The sequence below is a fragment of the Phascolarctos cinereus genome, unplaced genomic scaffold (assembly GCF_003287225.1).
Source record: "Phascolarctos cinereus isolate Bilbo 61053 unplaced genomic scaffold, phaCin_HiC Scaffold_726;HRSCAF=1367, whole genome shotgun sequence".
In the NCBI taxonomy this organism is placed as follows: domain Eukaryota; kingdom Metazoa; phylum Chordata; class Mammalia; order Diprotodontia; family Phascolarctidae; genus Phascolarctos; species Phascolarctos cinereus.
This window is the reverse complement of record NW_027556098.1, coordinates 90,833,534-90,854,639: the sequence shown is the minus strand read 5'-3', so window position 1 is coordinate 90,854,639 and position 21,106 is coordinate 90,833,534.

The window sequence follows — 21,106 nt, the reverse complement described above, 5'->3', positions numbered from 1 at the left end:
ATCTATCTATCTATCTATCTATCTATCTATCTATCTATCTATCTATCTATCTATCTATCTATCTACCAGTCTGTCTGTCTGTCTGTCTATCTCTCTATCATTTATACGTATAATTTGTTTTTTCCCTCTAATACTGACAAAGGTCTGTGAGTTACAAAGTAACATACTAAGTAGGCATTTAACGCTTTTGCACTGCTATCTGTCTCTTGCTGGTGAAATGACTGGTACTAGTGGCACAGTTGTGTTTCTGTTCTGTTTTAGTCTGTATATGTAATATTCTGCCAGAGTTCTGTCTGGCAAAGAACCTTAAATATGGCTCTCACACTTAATGTTACGGTTGTCTTTAGAGACCATTCAAGGCCAAAACAAACAAAAACTTTCTCTGTCTTTGAAAAAAAAAAGCTTTATTGTCATTGAGTAAGATTTTTATCACCAAAGGGGGAAAAAAGTCCCAATAGTACTCAAGATATTAGTATAAACACACCTGAAAAAATGGAGAAGGGCTCAGAAATAGCTATCTAAGACATAACTGTGATAATGTTTAAATGGAATGCTGTAATACTGAAGCCCCCTCAGCGTAGCTGACCCCTCCCTACATTTCTCAGAAGCTGTCCCGCTCAGAAAGCAGAGTATCACAAGTAGATCAGGGGACAGAACCACATACTGTTCACCCAGGTTCTATCCCTCCTCAGGCACCCTCCCTAGTTGTTGAAGCAAACCATTCCTTGTTTTGTGCCCTTTTTGTCCTTGGTACTGGGGAGAAGTTTCCATGCTTAGACTGTGAGCTTTGAAGCCCAGCCAATGGGAAGAAGAGCTAGTGGGTGGGCGGGTAGATTGCGGCTAGGATCTATATAATCTGCTGAGCTGAACACACATCTGCTCTCTTTTTGGTCAGCGCCATCTTTTGAGTGCTCTGAGGGAGCCCTTTTTCAAGAAAGCCAATAAACGAACTATTCTTTTTGCTAATATCTCTTAGTCTCCAATTTATTGGTAAGGGTCTTCATACCCCACACACGTATGTTATTATCACCCAAGACCCTTGATGTGTATTGTGCCTTAAGAACTCCAGAAACTTACAGTGTAGTCTAAATCACAAACATCTGCCCAGGCACAGACATAACATAGGGGAACACAAGTAAAATGGAGGGCTGGCCAACGAGTGCCCAGTCATTGGAACATGAACTTCTCTGCCTGCTTGCTAAATAGAAGCCTTGGAGTCCTGAGGAAGCTGTTTCAGGAATGAGGAACAGAAGGATTCTTACCCTTAAAGCATGTACAGATATTTGTTGTTTTTAGATAACTTACTTATGGCAGTTGTGTAAGGCCTTGTAATTGTCTATTAATCCAGAACTGAATGTGTATGGTAAAATGGAATAGAGGATACCTTTTGACTTGTGCATAAATTGGATTTAAATGAGACTGAGTTACATAAAGTCCTGCACCTCACTCTCTCTTTCAGATACATCAGAGTCCAGAGGCAAACAAAACTCAAGAAGACTGACAATGGCTCATTGTATTCAGTGTATGACCTTGGCATCTTCAATGTCTAACCAAGCTCTAAGGCTGCACAAATCCTGCTTCATTTGCCTTCATGGCCTTTGGAGCAAATTGATCTCATCTGCTCATTCTGAAGGGAAATCTTGGGGTAGAAACCCCCCTAACTCACAGATTGGGTTTAATGTCTTTTGGTACCCTCAACTTGGTTTAGCCTTTCTGCAGAAATAGGGTAACAGATGTGGCTCCTAAATTTGCTACAACTTTTTGGAGCCACAGGTGAGAACTGGGTGAATCAAGTAGACACCCAAAGTGGAAAGCAGCCCTGAAAGGGGCTTAGCAGAGATACTGGTATTCTCTGAACAAGCTACACACTCCTACAAAATTCTCCCTGAGGAGAAGGACAAAAGGCTGTCAATCACTGCTGATAATTAGGGAGGGTTCTATTTATACTCAGGAAATGCCTGCCCTTGGGCATAAACCATTCCTTTTAGGGGAGGGGAGAGGTGAAAAGAAGAAAGATTCCTACCATGGATCCTGATTTAGATCATACTTAAAGTTGGAGATAAGAAGTAGAAATGGGATTTCATTTGTTTAAGGTATTCCTTGATCGGCATCTAAGTGCAGCAGTGGGTGAAGTGTGATGCCTGGATTGCTTTTAAACTCTAAAATTGTCATAATAAATGAATATTCAAGTATCTCTAGTTTTCTTAATTTCAGGAATATCTTCCTACCAAACTGAATTCCTCAGTATGGTTAGTGGAGACAAGGAGAGTGAGCCTTATTTTGAACTCTGTTCTTCATGAATTAGAAGTAATACTACTTTTTTTTTCTTTTCTGTCTTCAAAACAAAACAAAAAGACAAAGAAAACAGTTCTACTTTTAATACAGAGCCTTTTACTGAAGAAAGATGTTTTTAATGAATCCAGATCAACCCATCATTCATGAAAAGCCTGATCTCAAAGCATTCAGTTGCTGCACTTTAGGATTGTAGACTAGACAGATCTGATTCATTTCTCTCTGCAGTCCTTCCTATCCTCGGCATAATTGTGAAAATATTAAAACAAAATAAACAAAAGAAAAAAAAGGGAAACTGAAATGTAGGGACAGAGTTTGCGAGATAACAGTGAATGATTTGATTTTTACTTAAAACATGCATTTTTTTTCTGTTTTCTAATATCTGCTTTTATTGCATATCCTAGAAAACTGTGACATGAAAACAAGAAACAGTAAAGAGCAGGGAAAAGAGCAGGCATCAACTGATGTGCCACTTTGTTCTCTTTAGTAAAATCTTCTGGGGATGCTCCCCATCTCCCCTCAAAATTTTTCTCCCAGTATATTCTGAGGGGGAAAAAATGGAGTGATTTTGTTAAAGCTTCTTTTGTGTATAAAGTATGAACTCTTATCTGACATATCTCTCTGAGTCTTTCAAGCCTATGATAAAGAGTTAAAATTCACACTCAGAAAGATTTCCTAAAGAAATTTCCGATAGTTCTACTTTATTCTCTAGATGTAACTAGAACAGAATTGAAGTAGGGATATAGGAGCTTTGGAAGAATTCGTACAGTCTGTAACACTCAGACAAAAGTATCATTATTGGAAACATACAGCTACACATCCTTACTGTTCTGTGAGATATAAGTCTCACTTAGACTTTTTATTTATTACATACCTGTCTCTTCCTCAGGACCTCATTAAGATATGCATTTGCCATGGCTCCAGTTGACACCTGAATTCTTTTTCACTTGATTAAGCAATACAAAAAATGGGGATGGGAGCGGTGGGGATCAGTGATCAGTAGACTAGTTGTAAAGAATGTCAGCTTGGCTTCTATCAACTCATCATCATCAATAAGGGCTTCTCATCATTTCTCTCAGCTGTAAGTGTAAATGTAAATATAAATAGATAGGATGACGGACAGAGTGCTAGCCCTAGAGTCAAGAAAAATCTGAATTCAAATCTGGCCCAATCCTTTGTGATATTTAAAAGATTCAAGAGATCTAGTTCTGGGTAATTTAATCACTTTATTAATAAGGCCAGGAGGTTATTAATAAAATGGTCATTTAGCCATCTCTGTTACACCAAAGACAATCATGGAAGTGGGCTCATGCATTTATACCCTTCCAGTGAAGGGCTCATGTAACCCATTATGTCCCCCTTGGACAGAGAATATATCTCTGTCCATTCCCAGCTATACCAGACCACACCGAGTCTTGGGCTATCTAGACAAAAGGATCTGTCTCCACCCAAGTTTGAGTAGAACAGGATGGGCTTCCTTACCCTAGATTAAATTCCCTGCAAGATCAGTGGGGTCTGATTAAGCTTGGGCAGAGTTAATGCAATATCATTATCTGTAATGTCCTTCAAAAGAAACTGAACTTTTTAAAATGAGGAATTTAGAAGAAGGGGAGAGCCTCTGAATCTTCCCAAAATATTGGTTATTAATAATCATTTCTCATACCTTAGTAGTTGTGTGTCCCTGGGGAAGCCAGTTAACTTGTTTCAGCCTTAGTTTCCTCATCTGTAAAATAGAGATAATAATAATATTTACCTTGAAAGATTTGAGATCAAATAAGATAACATTTTGTAAACCTTAAAGCAGTATAAATCCTAGCTATTATTTTTTTTAATGCTATAGTAGTTGTTTTATGCTTCCTCATACCCCTGCATGTTCTCAATGACTTTTAAGACTTTCCATTTTTTGCAGAAATGCAAGAGGTCACATCTCTTTAACTCATGGCTCCTGGTACAACTGAAAAGTGTCAGAAGGCTTTCATTTTCATTAGTTGTATTTTTTTGGCAGTTCTTTACAAGCTCCAGCAGGATTCTTTTTAAGCTCTCATTCACTACTATTCTCCTTCTTAGAAGGAAGGTCTTTCTTTTAATAACACAATTGAAAATGCCCAGGGGAGACCAAGGGCCAATAAGGAAGAAAACAATGTGATAGGAGGCGTTACAACTCCACCCATCCCCACAAGGCCTTTATTAAGTGAAGGGAATACAAACAAATTAAAAAAGCAAAGAGACAAAGTCTGCCTGTGTTTGAATTGGATGGTACCAACCACTCAAGTGGCCAGTCATTTGGATTTCACTGTATCATTCTCCTTCCCTCCCCTACTTTGGGTCATATTCAGAGTGGATGCAGCTGAAACAACCAAACAAACAGATACCCCTGGAGTTAATGCTCAACCAATAGCTGTTCCAGTGAAAAGGAGGTGGCCACTTGAAGCAGCTTTGAAAAATAATCAACATTCAGGTTGTGTCTACAGCACAAAGCAAAATGGACATTTCCTGATTATAGGAGCAAAGTGATCAGAACAGAATGGCAAACTAAGTAGCTGAAGACTTTGTGCTTTTCTTTGTATACTTGTCACTTAGCACAGTGTCTGGCATACAGTAAGTGCTTAACAAATGTTTGGGGTGTATGGGATTCAGGAAGAACTAGCATCTCTGGTGTGAGGGCTTGACAAGTGTTTTGGTGTTCACCTTCACCCAACTCTCACCTGTGACTCCAAGAAGTTGTAGCTTGTGTAGCAGTCATACCCCAGATGGGCTACACCAGGTGGAAGGTAACTGAGAAGTCTCAAATCCATTTGGTGAGTTAGGGGAATGTCTACCCCAAGCATGTGAAGACATTTCCCAGTAGAATGGATGGGTGAGAACAATTTGTTTCAACAGCCATGAAGGCTGCTGAGGCAGGAGCTGTGGAGTCCTTAGAGCTCCATCAGACACCAAAGACGTCATCAGCTGTACCCCAGGCCAAAGACAGTCACCTTGACTTCTATTCTGCCACTGGACTTCTCTGACTCTGAAAGAAAGAGCAAGGATGACTTTGTGTAATTCTGCCTCACTTAAACCCAATTCTGTGCAAGTCAAGACATCACCTGTGATGTCACTGGTTCTCTTTGAAAAATGAAGGAAAACAACAATAGATGTTTATTGACTGATTTACTGAAGACCCAGAGTGTGTATTCTTTTTTTTTTCTTTCTATGCCCAGGTATACTCCGTATACCACATTTCCTTCCTCTTTAATTTTGTTATAAATTCCAACTTTTTTTTTTTTGGCTAGGCAATGGGGTTATGTGACTTGCCCAGGGTCACACAAATAGTAAGTGTTATGTGTCTGAGGCTGCATTTGAACTCAGGTTCTCCTGAATCCAGGGCCAGTGCCCTATCCACTGAGCCATCTAGCTGCCCCCTAAATTCTAACTTTTTAATCATCAAATATTAGATTTAGTGTTAGAAAAATCTTAGAGATCATTCAGTCCAAACCTTTTCATTTTTAAGATTAGGAAACTGATCAGAGTGGTTAAGTGACTTGCTGAAGGTCACACAGGTATTTAGAAGAGCTAGACCCAAGTCTGGTATAAGGGTTATTTGATTTAGAATCAGAGATAGACATTTTGAGTTCTAGCTAGATGTTGTGGCAATTGTGTGATGTTGGGCCAGTCATGTAATCTCCTTGAGCCTCAATTTTTCATTTCTAAAAGAGGAATGATAATAATAATACCTTACCTGTTTACCATACAGTAATATTTTGGTAATCAATCAAGTTAATATCATGTGAAAACATGTTACAAATTGTTAAATGCTACACAAATATAAGGCACGTTTAAATGTAAGGTATTGTTCATTATTGTTGTAGTCACTTTGGAATTTCGGTATTACCTAGCCTTGGAAAGTTTACCATTCAATCCTCAATGAAGTAATAGGAAATGGACCTGTGATTTGATTAGTATGGTTGGAGGATAAGGAAAAGCTTCTCCCAAATGTCTGCAATTTATAGTCTTACTTGAGCCCTGCAGATTGTGACTTACCCCAGATCATATGATCTTATAGCATATGTAGAAGCAAGGTCTGAACCCTAGTATTCCTATCTTCAAAGTCAGCTTGTCTTTCTACCATGCCAGTCTTCCTCTTAATCTCATGGAAAGCCCAAACAATTCACAAAATTAGAAGGGAAAAACATGTGAAATTTGTAGCCAAATAAGAAATGAGGTATGCAAACAATGTTTTCCAAAATTGTCATTATTTAACTGTACAATGGGGTCTCAACATTAGGAACATCAGTCAGAATGTTTAGCCCAAAAAAACTCCCTTGAATGTGGTGTGAACAAACTTTTTAAATAAACATTAGGAGTTGAGAGTGACGTGAGTGAAATTCTGCTTAAGGTACTTTCATGAACACTCTTATATTGCCATTTGTTCTTTCTCAGTATTTTTTAAGCTATCATATGGACCTGGCTCTTGCCTGAATAATTTAGTAAGGTTTCCTTATGTCCTGACACCAAACAGCATGTTATTGAAGTTCATTTGTTTAGCTTTTCATAACACAATGTAATATTAATCTATAAAATACACGTGAGAAAACCTAAAAACAAGATAATTGAAACCAAATGGGTTAAAATTCATGACATGGAAATGAACATGTCATAAATAATGCTGCTAAAGTTTTTAAGCATTCTATTTTAATAATATAAATTACATTTAAATAATTCTGTTAGTTTATATTCATTTTTAATGTTTTATTTATCTTCTAGATATCACTTGAGTCTTAATCCTCCAGACATCTTCAACTATTATTCTTTGGGTGTGACTATTAATGGCCCATTATTTATTAAGTGCCCGGAAGGTGTTAAGCACTGTGCTAGACATTGGAGATACAAATACAATGACTGAAAGAATTTCTGCTTTCAGGGATCTTCTATTCTAATGGGGACACAAGAAGTACATATATGAATATATACATATTAAATGTACATAATAAATGCAAAAAAATTTAAATAGAATGTAGTTTGAAAGGGAGAGGACTATTTTGGAGGCAATGGGAAAGGATTCCTACAGATGGTAATGCTTGAGCTGCATCTCTCTCCTTTAATCTGATGAACAAAATATTTTGTACCTAGGGCCAAGGGAACCAGCTTGAACCAGCTCTTGAGAGTTTATCTTTAAATATTCTCCATGATTATTCACACCTCAGAAATCAGCAAGTGCTATGAATCAGGGCTTGATTTTGTGTTTTGTTGAGTGTCTAGATTCTAGGGATATGAAATTCTCAGCCAGTGGGCTTATGAGGCCTCTGCAAAACTCATCAGTACAGCCAGAACAAGATTAAAATGTAATTGGGAAATGTTTAACAAAATAAATAAACATGCAATACAACATAGATACTGTTAATTTATGGTTCTTTAAGTCAATATGCTACCCCCAGGAATCCATTTGGATTTTAGTTTAACATCACTAGATATTAAAGTGAGGAAGAAAAATGTTAATAATACAGATTAAACTTTAAAGTCTCATGTGCATTTATTTATTCATCCATTTAGTTAGTTATGGGGTTTTTTTTTCTTTTTTGGAGAGCCATGTTAAACATTTACCAGTGCACCACTGGTAGAATCCTGTTTTTAGATGCCAAAGTGTTAGCTTGGAAAGTTTTGTAGAGTTGGAGTATGTCTTCGCTGTGCATCAAAACAGGTCATTTATCATTCCTGAGTACAAGGCTGGCAAGCCAACCTAGCTGAAGCAGCACAGTAACCTGATGGAGAGAGGGGAGGCAGCATGTAAAAGGCAAGGCAGACCACTAACACCACTTTGACCACTATCTTGCCTTAGACCCTGATAAGGACAGCTCAGCACACTAAATCCAAAAGCCTTGAGGAAAGCAATACTTGTAGCCTAGGGTCTTCATATCATCCCGGGAACCAAAAATTGTGGTAGTATAACCTGAAAATTGCTCTTACAGTTACTATAGCCATAGGTATTGAAGACCCAAAAAAGAAAATTCTTGTTACCAATATCTTTGGCACTGATGAATGGTTCAACATCAGAAACAGATATGATTTTATCAATGAAAATGTGATGAAAGAAGACTCATAATGAACATCTGCTCTACTGTTACTCCCTAAGTACCTTGGGACCTTTCCATCTGACTTGCAGCTGAAACTTTCTATATGTATGGTCCTTACCATTAGAATGTGAGTTCTTTGAGAGCAGGGACTACTGTATTCCTCTATCTATATCCCCAGCTTTTTGCTCATAGTAATCACCTAGAAATACTTTATTCAACCATTTATCCAGTTTATTCAATGAAGATTTTATAATTTCACCCTTTGTAAATCCAGATACCCCATTTCTTCAAACCACAGAATCAATATATAATCTATGCCTAATCTATGCCCTGTGTTAGGTCTTGGCCAAAGCATGAAGTAGTCTAAAGTTTCCACCTTTTTCAACTTTTACAGCTTCTCTCCCCTCATCATCTTTACGTTGGATCTCTGGATGTACAAGGCCTCCTTTACAATGCTTCACCAAACAGTTTTTCTATTCTGGATATTTTCCTCTTTCTTCTTTCCTGACTCTCCTCAAAACTGATTTATGTATACCTTAGGCCCTTAAGAATTTATTCTGTTACACAGCAATAGGTGCATAGGAGTTTTAGTCAACTAAACTGCATGTTTAATGAATTATCTAGCTAATGTGTTACTCTATTCCTTGAAGTTAGCAACATCTTAAACTTTAGCCCAATTAAACAAAACAACAACAAAAAATCCTTAAGGAATGTTCTTGGCCTATACCTTCATAGAGCAGAGACTAAGTGTGTAGATAAACCTTTGCAGATCATTCCCACTGATCCTTCCCCTTCCCTTTGGGCTTTTTGCCCTGAAAAAAGTTTAACCTCAGTTTAAGAAGATATAGTGATTGTAAGTTCTATAACCTTGGTTCTTCCTCTTCTCCCTATATATATCCTGGCCATGAAGCCCTTTTACCATTCAATTTTCCCAAATTCTTATACTAGATCCAGGAAATTGTGTTTAAAAATGCTTTTTGTTGCCAGTATAATTACTTATGAGATCAGGGATAGAGGGATCCATATGCATATACATATATGTATAGAGTGTGAATGTACACACACATTTATGTTGTCATAGGTCATTCAACCATTATCTATTCTTCCTAGCTTTATGTTCCAGCATAGTTGCTAAGCCTATGATCTACTCTTCTTTCAGTGGGAATTCTCCCTCTGTCTAAACTAGTAAACCAGGCCTATGATCTCCCATTTATATTTCTTGGTGAGGACTTCTAACTCTTTAAGGAGATGGCAATGAAGATGGTTGAGTTATTTAGGTTTTTCAATGCCTAGAACCAAGATGTAGCAGGAAAGAGTATTAGTTATACATTCAGAAGACTTGGGTTTCAATCTTAATTCTTCTGTTATTTAAGTGTATTAACTTGAATAAGACACTTCATTACTCTTGCACTCAAGCTTCCTCCCCACTAACATAAAGAAGTTGGGATTCATGACCTCTATGTTCTGTCTCTAAGGCCTGTTTAAGCTCTCAAGACAATGATGACATGTAGGCAGCAGCATACTTCTGCCTTCACAGGAGGCTATCTGCATCCATACAGACTGGCAGTAACTTAAAAAAATAATAAAAAATAATAATAATAAAAAAACTAGGGGCTAGATGGAAACATAAATGAAAAGTACTTTGTTTTGTTTGGGTTGGGATTGTGTGATCTCCATGTTTCCTAAATTCTTTTTATCTTCATCTGCAACTACAGATTTTTGGAAAAACAAGTTTGCTGTAAAGGAGGAATGTAAGGGAGCATGACCTGGACATATTCACAAGATAAAAGGGAACCGTTAAAGGTATGACACAGAGGTTCACCACATCTTCTCAAATAAAGGCTTAGGCTTCTTCAGGGCAGGAACATCATTGTTAAATCAATATCCTGATTTATTTTGTTCCCCTTTTGCCCTTGAGTTGTTCAAAGCCATCCTATTCCAGGTAGCTTAACATGCTGCTCTCTATATCTCTGGTAATCACTTTCAAAAAATACCAGTTGTGTGTTGCTTTTATAAAAAATGTTAGGTCTTGTCTAGCCTGTGTTATCACATTATCCACAAATACAAGCATCATTAAGTTTGTGGTACAATACCCAAAGCCTTTTAAAGCAGAAATTACTTACGCAGAGTGGAAGAGATATATGTGGGCATAAAAACATAAATATTCTGTTAGTAATGCATACTCAAATGCCATCCATCTCCACACCATTTCATTCCAAGGAAATTTTTCTTAGTAGCAACTTGAAAAAATTCTGAAAAATTACTGAACATGAAAAGGGATACGGTGACTTGACTGTGTGAGTGCTGAATATAGTCTCAGTTTGTTGACTTCTAGGGCTGTTACTACACTGGGTATTTGGGGAGAAAGAGCTGTGTCTTGGGGTAAAGCAAGGTTTCAAGTTCCACTAACTCACCCAGTTACTCAAGGGTAGCAAAGCAACATTGAGCAGGAGTCTGAGAATTCAAAAGCCTCTTTTGTTTCGCTCTCATCTCTGGAGTATCAGCAGATATTCTAAATGTTTAGATTACTTCCAGAAATCTTGTGTTCAATCAATGGAGGGGACAGAAAGAGTAATAATGTTCTCCAATTCTTCCAGTGTCCCTTCCCTTCTCTCTCCCCACCAGTATAAATATTTCTCATATACAAGTGCCTGAAGATTATAGCATTAGAGACCATTCCAATCTTTTTTTCTATCTTCTCTTCCAGTTTAAATGCCCTCCCAGAAAGCTATCCCATTCACTAACACTTTGATATGACTTAGCTCATTCCTTTACCCTTTACAGAAAGGACCTAATGTTAATATTGCCATATGTCATACAACCATTACTTATTTTTCCATTTTTTTTCTTCTGCCAAGGAGAGAAAAATGCTATCCACTCTTTTATCCAAATCGTTCATAAAAATGTTAAACAGCATAGAACCAAGCTCAGATCTCGCAGGAATGCCGCTGGAGACATCTTACGAACTTGACATCAATTCATTACAAACTATTCCTTGGGCATGGCTATCCAGCCGTTGGTGAATCTACATGATTGTACTATCATCTGACCTGTATTTATCCCATATACAGTATTCCACAAGAATATCATGAAAAATGTTGCTAATTGCTTTGCTAAAATCTAGATTAATGTTATCTGTCCCCCTACGTATAACAGTTTAATACACTTATTCAATAGAATAATGGATAGAGCACTGGGCTTGGCATCTAGAAGACCTGAATTCAAATTCTGCTTCAGAAATTTGCTAGCTGTACGATTCTGGGCAGATCATTTAATCTCGCTCAACCTGGTTGACATTGGTAAAATGAAGATAATAATAGGATCTACATTAAAGTGTTGTGACAATCAAATAAGATTATGTGTGAAGTCTTTTATAAACCTTAGACTCTATGTAAATATCAACTGTTTTTATACATATGCATACATATATGTATGTATATATCTCTATATATACATATATCTGTGTGTATATATATAATATATATACATATATATACAGATATGTATGTGTGTATATAAAACAGTATTGATATTTACACAGCACTTAGGGTACTATATATGTGTTTATATATATGTATATGTATGTGTATATATATGTATATATATATATATAAACACATACATAGAGAGTGAGATATACATATATGTATGTATGTATATGTATGTGTCCACATCTACATGTTGATAGATAGATGGTAGACATATAAATAGATATGGTCTGCTATGACCTTTTTTTTAAATGAAACAGTGTTCTTGATGAAATGACCCTTTTCTAGAGGACTACTATTCAGGCCATGAATAATACTATTCAGAAATTTTCTATGAGTAGACTTTAAAAACACTGACTTATGATTTGTAGAATTAGGTTTCTTCATTAAAAAAAAAATTGGACAGTTGTTATTCAATCTTCGATACCTCTCCAGTTCTCCATGATCATTCAAAGATCATAAACAGGGGCTCAGCAGTTACATCTACTATTTCTTTCAGGAGTCTAGGATATAAGTTATTTGTACCCAATAATGTGAACTTATCAAGCACAGCACTATTCTCTATACTGCTTTACTTACCTTCAGTTTCACTCTGATTTAGACATTTTTTCTATCCTTTTCAATACAAAATCATTTTTGTTTCAGAAAAAAATACAATCAAAATAAGAGTTGAACAGCTGTCTTCTTTTCACCACCTATAGCATTTTTCATTTTCTTTTAACATCCATTTCTCAAAATCCTCATCTATTTCCTCTTACTGCCTAGATGATATATAGCACACTCCAATAACAGTATTAATTCTGTTTCCATCTCCATTGAAAGCTTGAAGGTTTCCAAGGTACTTTAATAAAACATTACCTGATTTATATCTAACAACAATTCTATGGGAAAGATCCTATTGTTATCCCCATTATTCCTCTGAGGACACTGAGACTGGAGCGAATAAGCAAGTTGTCCAGAGTCTCCAAAATAATAACTGTTTAAGGCATAATTTGAACCCAGGTCTTCCTGATTCTAAGGATAGCATCCAAATCCTCTACTCCTTGCTATTCAATTGCTATCCCTTTCACCCATTACTCTCCAACTTTTGTGCTTAATCAATTCCTTTTGAATATGTAAAGTGTACTCTTCTAGAGTTGTGGTTCTCATTCTACCAAGTCTCAGTGATACTATGAGATCAATAATTTATTTTTCTTAGAATCTCTAGTTTATCTCTAAGTTATATATGCCTTAAGTATTCTTACGTAGACATATGAATCCATGGTTGTTATTTCTGGCTCCCTACTTCGTGTCTTGTACCAAATGAATTTTTAAGTAACTCTACGTTATTCTTCCTATCTTGTATGTGGTTTGGTAGTTAAAAGTAGGTATTCATTGCAAGCCCTTTTACTTTTTGGTCCTACTTCCTTTCAATCATATTTGTAAGGCTTATGACATAAATTCTTGTGATCACTTGTTATATGAGTTCTATCTCTAACCATAAAGCTATCATTTTTATATTTTAAATTATGGTCCAGAAAGCCAAATCTCTTAACCTGCTATCTGTTTCCCAAGTCTTCTTCTATCCTTAGAACTCCTTACCTCTGCCCCTAAGGTCTTGACTTTCTTACAGAAGACTATAATATTTACTAGTAATATTTGTGCCCATGTGTATAAAAACATAAGGGGAGTAGCCCTCCACTGAGGACAAAGTCTTAGAAACTTATCTGTCAAGTCCTCAAGATCTGCCATGAAAAGCTAGCACATCTTTCTAATATGGTTTTCAAGTTGAGAAGTAGCTGTCACAGTGACCTTAACTGGGGAGTCAGCTATGTCACTTTCCACTATTCATCTGCTCCAACTCTGACTGCTGCTTCCATACTCCTATTGGATGATTTCTCAGCTGAGAGCATCTATGCATCCATATGGTCATTGCTTAGAGGAAAAGCAGCTGTTTCTCCATCAGAAGGTGAAACTCTGTCATCAGAAAGAGCCGTATAGCTATTTCTTAGCTTCAAATGTTCAGTGATTTTCTATTCTGCTCCATATGTTACTATTGCATCCTTTCACCTCTTCAAGCAGGTCAGAAATAACCCATCTGCCTTGTCAAATACTTTCCCTCTTTGTTTTCACATCAGATTCCTTCTTTTATTTTGTTCATAATAAAATGTGTTTTGCTTTAGGAACTCTTCATTCCCCCAAATAATCCAAAGAGCAGAGGGGCCTTTATCTTCTATTGATATAAGATAATTATCCTTAATTGTAAACAGAAATAATACCCAGCAGCATAGTACAATGGATAGAGTGCTAGCTTTGGAGTCAAGAAAACCTAGGGGCAGTTCTTGCTACTGACATGTACTAGCTTTGTGATCATGTAGAAATAACTTAACTTGCTAGTATTCTAGGGGAAAAAAAAACTCTTAAAGACCACAATTTACCAGGAAAATGGAATATGTATATAAAGAAAGAATTTCTGAGGTAGAGCCAAGATGGTGGAGTAAGGCAGGGACTCGCCTGAGCTGTCCACCAAACTCCTCCAAAGATCTTTAAGTAATGACGCTAAACAAATTCTGGAGTGGCAGAACCCACAAAAAGATGGACTGAAACAATTTTCCAGCCCAAGACAACTTAGGAGTTTGGCAGCAAGTTCTGTTGTACAAGGGTGAAAGAGGAACACAGTCTAGCACAGGCCATGACGGGGCAGGCCGGACTACAACAAACCAGGAGTAGGCCTCTGGGTAAATCATTGCAGCTGTGGTGGTTTCCAGACTGCTCAGCCCACAGATTCCAAAGACAACTTAGAAGGTCAGGAAATGTTGGTCGCAACTAAGTAACAATGCAGTCTGTGCTAGCACAGACCAGGCCCAAGCAAACCAGGAGCAGGCCTTGGGAGTTACTGAATCAGCGGCGGCAGCAACTGCTTCCAGGGCTCTCAGCTCACAGATGGTAAGCAGGTTGAAATGGTCAAAAGGAGATTGCAGGGTTCTTTTTGCTAGCACTAGGGCAGGACTATGTCACTTTGCCTATACTCAGATCTGGGTCATAGTCGTGTGTAGCAGTCCCAGGGTACAGAGGAGCACTAGTGTACCAGAGCTTATGGCGACAGTGGAGTGGGAACCCTTCTCACTGCTCCAGGGCAGAAAGGAGTTCTTGTGGTCATTCACAGATCAGAGCATAGGCCAGGAGAGTAGTAAACACCTCTCCTTAGATCACACCTCCTTGGAAGAAATGAAAACTTACAGCTCCCAAGAAGTGTTACTGAAAACAGTTGCACAAAACCTCTGAAGCTTGATACAATTAGCCCTCCACCCTGGAAGTAGAGCCCTACTTCAACACAGAGTTAAATGTCAAATAATAGGCTGGGGAAATGAGCAAACAACAGGAAAAAAAATTCTGACCAAAGAAAGTTACTGTGGTAAAAAAGAACAAAACACATGTTAAAAAAAAATACCAAAGTCAAAACTTGTAAATCCAAAGTTTCTAGAAACATATGAATTGTTCTCAGATCATGGAAGAGTTCAAAATGAATTTTGAAAATCAAGTAAGAGAGGTAGGGGAAAAATGGGGAAGAACATTGAGAATGATGCAGGAAAATCATGAAAAAACAAGCCAACAGATTGGTAAAGGAGACACACACAGAGAAAAAATATATACTGAAGAAAACAATACCTTAAAAATGGACTAGACCAAATGGTAAAAAAGGTACAAAAAAACAGTGAGAAAAAGACTGCCTTAAAAAGCAGAATTGGCCAAATTAAAAAAAAAATTCACAAAAATTCACTGACAAACAAACAAACAACCCTTTAAAAAGCCATATTGGTCAAATTGAAAGGGAGTTACAAACGCTTAATAAAGAAAATTCCTTGAAAATTAGAATGGAGCAAATGGAAGCTAATGACTTCATGAAACATTAAAACAAAACCAAAAGACTGAAAAAAACAGATAACAATGTGAAGTATCTCATTGGAAAAACAACTGACCTGGAAAACCTGATCCAGAAGAGATAATTTAAAAAAATTGGACTACCTAAAAACCTTGATTAAAAAAAAAAAGAACCCACACTTCATCTTTCAAGAAATTATGAAGAAAAATTGCCCTGCAGCTAGGTGGCACAGTGGATAGAGCACAGGCCTTGGAGTCAGGAGGACCTGAGTTCAAATCTGGCCTCAGACACGTAACACTTACCAACTGTGTGACTCTGGGGAAGTCATTTACCCCAATTGCCTCACCCCGCCCCCAGAAAAATTGCCCTCATAGCTTAGATCCAGAGGATAAAATACAAATGGAAAGAACCTACTGATCAACTCCTGAAAGAGATCCCAAGATGAAAACTGCCAGCAATATTATAGCCAAATTCCAGACTTCCCAGGTCAAGGAGAAAATATTGCAAGAAGCCAGAAAGAAACTATTCAAGCATCATGAAGCCACAGTCAGGAAAACACAAGATTTAGCAGCTTCTACTTTAAAGGATCATAGGGTTTGGAATATGATTCTGCAGGGCAAAGCAGCTAGGATTACAACCAAGGATCACCTGCCCATTAAGATCTGTCGGGGGAAAAAATGGACTTTCCATGAAAAAGAAGAATTTCAAAGCACAAAGCTGAATAGAAAATTTGACTTTCAAATACAAGACTCAAGAAAAGCATAAAAAGGTAAAGAGAAAGGGAAATCATAAGGGACTTAATATACTTAAACTGTTTACATTCCTACATGGGAAGATGATACTTTAACTCATAAGAGCTTTTCATTATTAGGGCATTTAGGAGTATATATAGACAAAAGGTACAAGTATAAGTCAAATATGAAGGGATGATATCTAAAAAATAAATTAAGGGGTAAGGGAGGAATGTATTGAGAGAAAGGGAATGTAGAGGTAGAATGGGGCAAATTACTTCACTTAAAAGAAGAAATAAGCTTTGACATTGGAGAGGAAAAAGTATTATGTGACGGTGAGTGAGTGAACCTTACTCTCATCAGAATTGGCTCAAAGAGGGAGTAACATATGCACTCAATTGGGTATAGAAATTTACGTTACTCTACAGGAAAGTAGGAGGGGAAGGGGATAAGGGAAGAGGGTGCATGTGTGTGATAGAAGGGCAAGTAGATTGAGAGAAGGGGTAGTCAGTAGCAAAATACTTTTGAGAAGAGACAGGGTGAAAAGAGAGAGAGAGAGAGAATAGAATAAATGGGGTGAGGGAATAGGATGGAAGGAAATACAGTTAGCAATAGTAACTGTGGAAAACATTTTGACTGAGGTTTCTCTGATAGAAAGCTGAGTCAAATTTATAAAAATATGAGCCATTCCCCAATTGATAAATAACCAAAAGACATGAAATTTTCAGATATAGTAATCAAAGCTATCTATATCCATAAAAAATTTAAAAAATGTTCTGTTACTATTGATTGGAGAAATGCATATTAAAAAAATTCACCTTATGCCTATTAGATTAGGACAGAAAAAGAAAATGACAAATGTTGGAGGGGATATAGGAAAAATTGAACATTATATACTGTTGACAGAGTTGTGAACTGAACTGATTCAATCATTCTGTGGAGCAATTTGGAATTGTGCCCAAAGGGCTATGAAATCAAGCATACCCTTTGACCTAGCAATACCACTACTCAATCTATATCCCAAAAGAGATAAAAACAAAAAGGGAAAAGGGCTATATGTACAAAAATATTTATAGCAACTTTTTTTCTGGTAGAAAATAATTGGAAATGGAGGGGATATCCATCAATTGGGGAATGGCTGAACAATTTGTGGTATGTGATTTTGATGGAATACTACTGTGCTATTAGAAATGATGAGCAGAGTGCTCTCAGAAAAACTTAGAAAGACTTACATGAATGAAGCAAAGTGTAGCGTATTATATACAAAGTAACAGTAATATTGTAAGATGACCAGCTATGAATGACTTACCTATTCTCAACAATATAATGATCCAAAACAGTTCTGAAGGACTTATGATGCAAAATGCTATCCATCCCCAGAGAAAGAACTGATTGTGTCTGAATACAAACTGAAGCTTATTTTTTCCTTTTTTGAGTATTTTGTCTATGTTTTCTTCCACAGCGTGACTAACATGTAAATATGTTTCACATGACTACATATGTGTAACCTATATCAAATTGCTTGCCTTCTCAATGGGTGGTGGGACAGGGAGGGAGGAAGGGAGAGAAATGAACTTAGAGTTTTAAAAATGAACGTTAAAATTGTTTTTACATGTAACTGGAGAAAAGTAAAATACTAAATATTTTTAATAAAAGAAAGAATTTCCACATTAAATGTTCCCTAAATAAAGGAAACAGGTCTAGACCAATAAAGCATTAACACAAACAAAATAAGACTTCACTTGGCTATACAAGAGATAAAAATAAACCTTGCATGATCTTTGCAATTCCTTTCAAAATTCTTCCTGCTCTCCATGTTTGACAAAAGTAAGATTTACAACTTTTGTCTCAGGTACCCTAGACAATAACTGTGGCAAAGTGCTTGAGGGGGCTTCAGTTCTGGGCTGGCCAATTTCATCAACGTATTAGTACCATCTCACTTTAAGATCACGTTTATAACCATACCTAATATACTTTTCCTTTCCCAACTGACCTCTAATCTTCAGTTAGCAGCTTTTCTTACTTCTTTCATTCTCTAGTTCTTTGTTCTTTTAAGCAAGACAAAGCAAGAGGCATTTGTTATGCACTTACTACATAGCAGGTATCGTATTAAGCACTGAGGAGTCAAATCCTGGGAAAAAGAAAGACAATCACTTCCCTGAGTTTATATGCTAATGATGGAAGACAGCCCATAAATGGGAACTGAAAAGGAATGGAGGAAAAGGAACAGAAAGAAGAGAGAGAGAGACAGATAGACAGAGACAGACAGAAAGAGACAGAGACAAAGTCAGAGAGACAGGGAGAGAAATAGAGACAGAGAATGAGACAGAGAGAAAGAGGAAGAATAAGGAAGAAAAAAAGGGAGGTGGAGGAGGTGATGGTAGAGAAAGAAAGACAGGGAAGGAGGGAGAGATGAAGAAGGTACCTGAATAGGGGCATGCTGATAAAATCCAGACAGTCAGAAGCACCACTGGTAGGGAAATAAATACAATCCTTCTTCTTCTCTTTTAGCTACAAATTTTATCTGTCTTCTATCTCCTCTTTTCCATCTCCTCAGGTCTTTCTCATACTATTTCTTATCCTCAAACTTTTAGGACTTTTATTCCATCATTATTCAATCATCTTCCTCCTCATTATCATTATTTTATTATTATTTACTGTTAAAAGTTTTCTTTCTCATTATAAAATAGACTCATTACTGTGAAAATTTTTCAAACCTGAGACCTATAATCTAGTCCTAAAGGAGGAAGGTGAGGGAGTTACCAGTTTTCTCTAGGGCTAGGGCCAGTGCAGTTTGGACATCTCTTCAATCCATTCCTCACAAGGAGATCAAGGCATAATTTTCTATGCTTTTAACTCTAAATTTGATCGTCTTTCACTTTGTCTTTTTTTCTTCTCTTTCAATTTCTCTTAAAGTAGTTCCAAATTCTACCTCCCCAAAATCATTCTCATGAATTTTTCACAATTTCAAAATGATCCAATTTTTATGGTCATTTCTTCTACTCCTTTCTCAACTTAAATTATTCTCACACCACAAAGCTGGAAGTAGTAGTAGTAGAGAATGGAATCACTCACTGTATGAGAGATTACACTTGAGCTGTTTTTTTTTAAACTTTCTATGTGTATCCATGGAGCACTTGGGCTGTCCATCTGTTAACCTTAATTGAGGCCAAAGGACTAGTAAACCTCTTTCTTCTCTCCAATGTCTTATTGAAATCCCTTCAGCCATTTCTTGAGCCCGTATCATCTTTTGCAATTTGCTGCAGCCACAATGCATCAAGTGTATTTCTCCATTGTTCTGTGATTCACCAGTCACTTTTATTCCTCAGAAATTGTGTTGTGTTTTATATGTTTCCCTTCTTGAAATAAGAGCTGCAGTGAGCTACTAAGGGAGAGGAGTGATAGTAGCTGCCTTATCCCCCACTCCGCCAACATGTGTCTGTGAATGAATGACACTTGGACTTCTTTTGTGTTTGTTGTTTCTCGATCTAGTTGAATGAATATTCTGAAATGGAAGTTCTCAGGTAAGTGGTAAGACCCTGAAGTCCACCAAAGCTTCCAGAGGTCAGTCTAAGAACTGGAACTAGCAGCATGAGTAGCAACTATTCTGAGGTCTTAGTGCATCATGGGGATGACCTGCTCGACTCAGCAATACATTGACCAGTTTTCAAAAATACCCACCCTACAGAGAACTAGCTGAGTTGAGGAAAGGAGAATAACTCATCAGTCACTGATGATTCATTTCTTACCTGGTTGCATTACTTTGGGAGTTCTCTGACTTCCATTGTGTCAGGATGCTCATTATTGTAAGAACCTCATCATCCTACAAGATATCATCATCCTTAGTATACTACCTCATCACCACTCTCTGTTCCTCAGGTTGGACAGTGGATCCATGAACTCCAAAACCCCAATTTAAAGTAGAAGTTCAGCTCAGAATATCTCCTCATTTCTCATCTGGCTGCATGACTTTTGGATTTCTCTGACTTTTTCACTATGTCCTTCCATAGATCATCCTTTTAACCACCCCAACTTTCATCTTCCTTTTTTATTTTTTTTTTTGGTGTTGTTCTCTCCAAGTACATTGTAAGCTTCTGGAGGGCAGACTGTCTTTCTTATTTGCCATTTGTACCCCCCATTGCTTGGCACAGTGCTCTGTACACATAGTAGTTACTTAACAAACAAGAGTTGGTGTTATTTCTCCTTCATTTACAAAGAAGATGAATGACATCATGTTGTGATGTCTTTACTTGTGCACAAAGTCATCAGTTTCACTCTCTTAGAGTCATAAAAGTCCAGTGGCAAGACAAAAGTCAGGATAACTTGCAATAGCCTGGGATGCAGTGAATGACTTTAGCATCTTCAATGTCTGAACAAGCTGTAAGTACTCCACAGTGCCTGCTTCAGCCATGTTCATAGCCATTAGAACAAATTGTTTTCATCTGTCCATTCCATCGAGGGAAGTAATTGTTTTGAAATTACTTTTATTGCTATACCTTTTCAATAAATACTTTTTTTTTTATAAAAGAAATATGGAAGAGAGGAAGGAAAGAAAGAAGGAAGAAAGGGAAAAGAAAAGAGAAAGAAAAAGAAAAGCTCTTAGTAGGCATTTAATGAATCTTTATTGATCAATTGTTTACAACCATACAGAATCACTAGGAAAACACTGTTGAAAATAGGAGT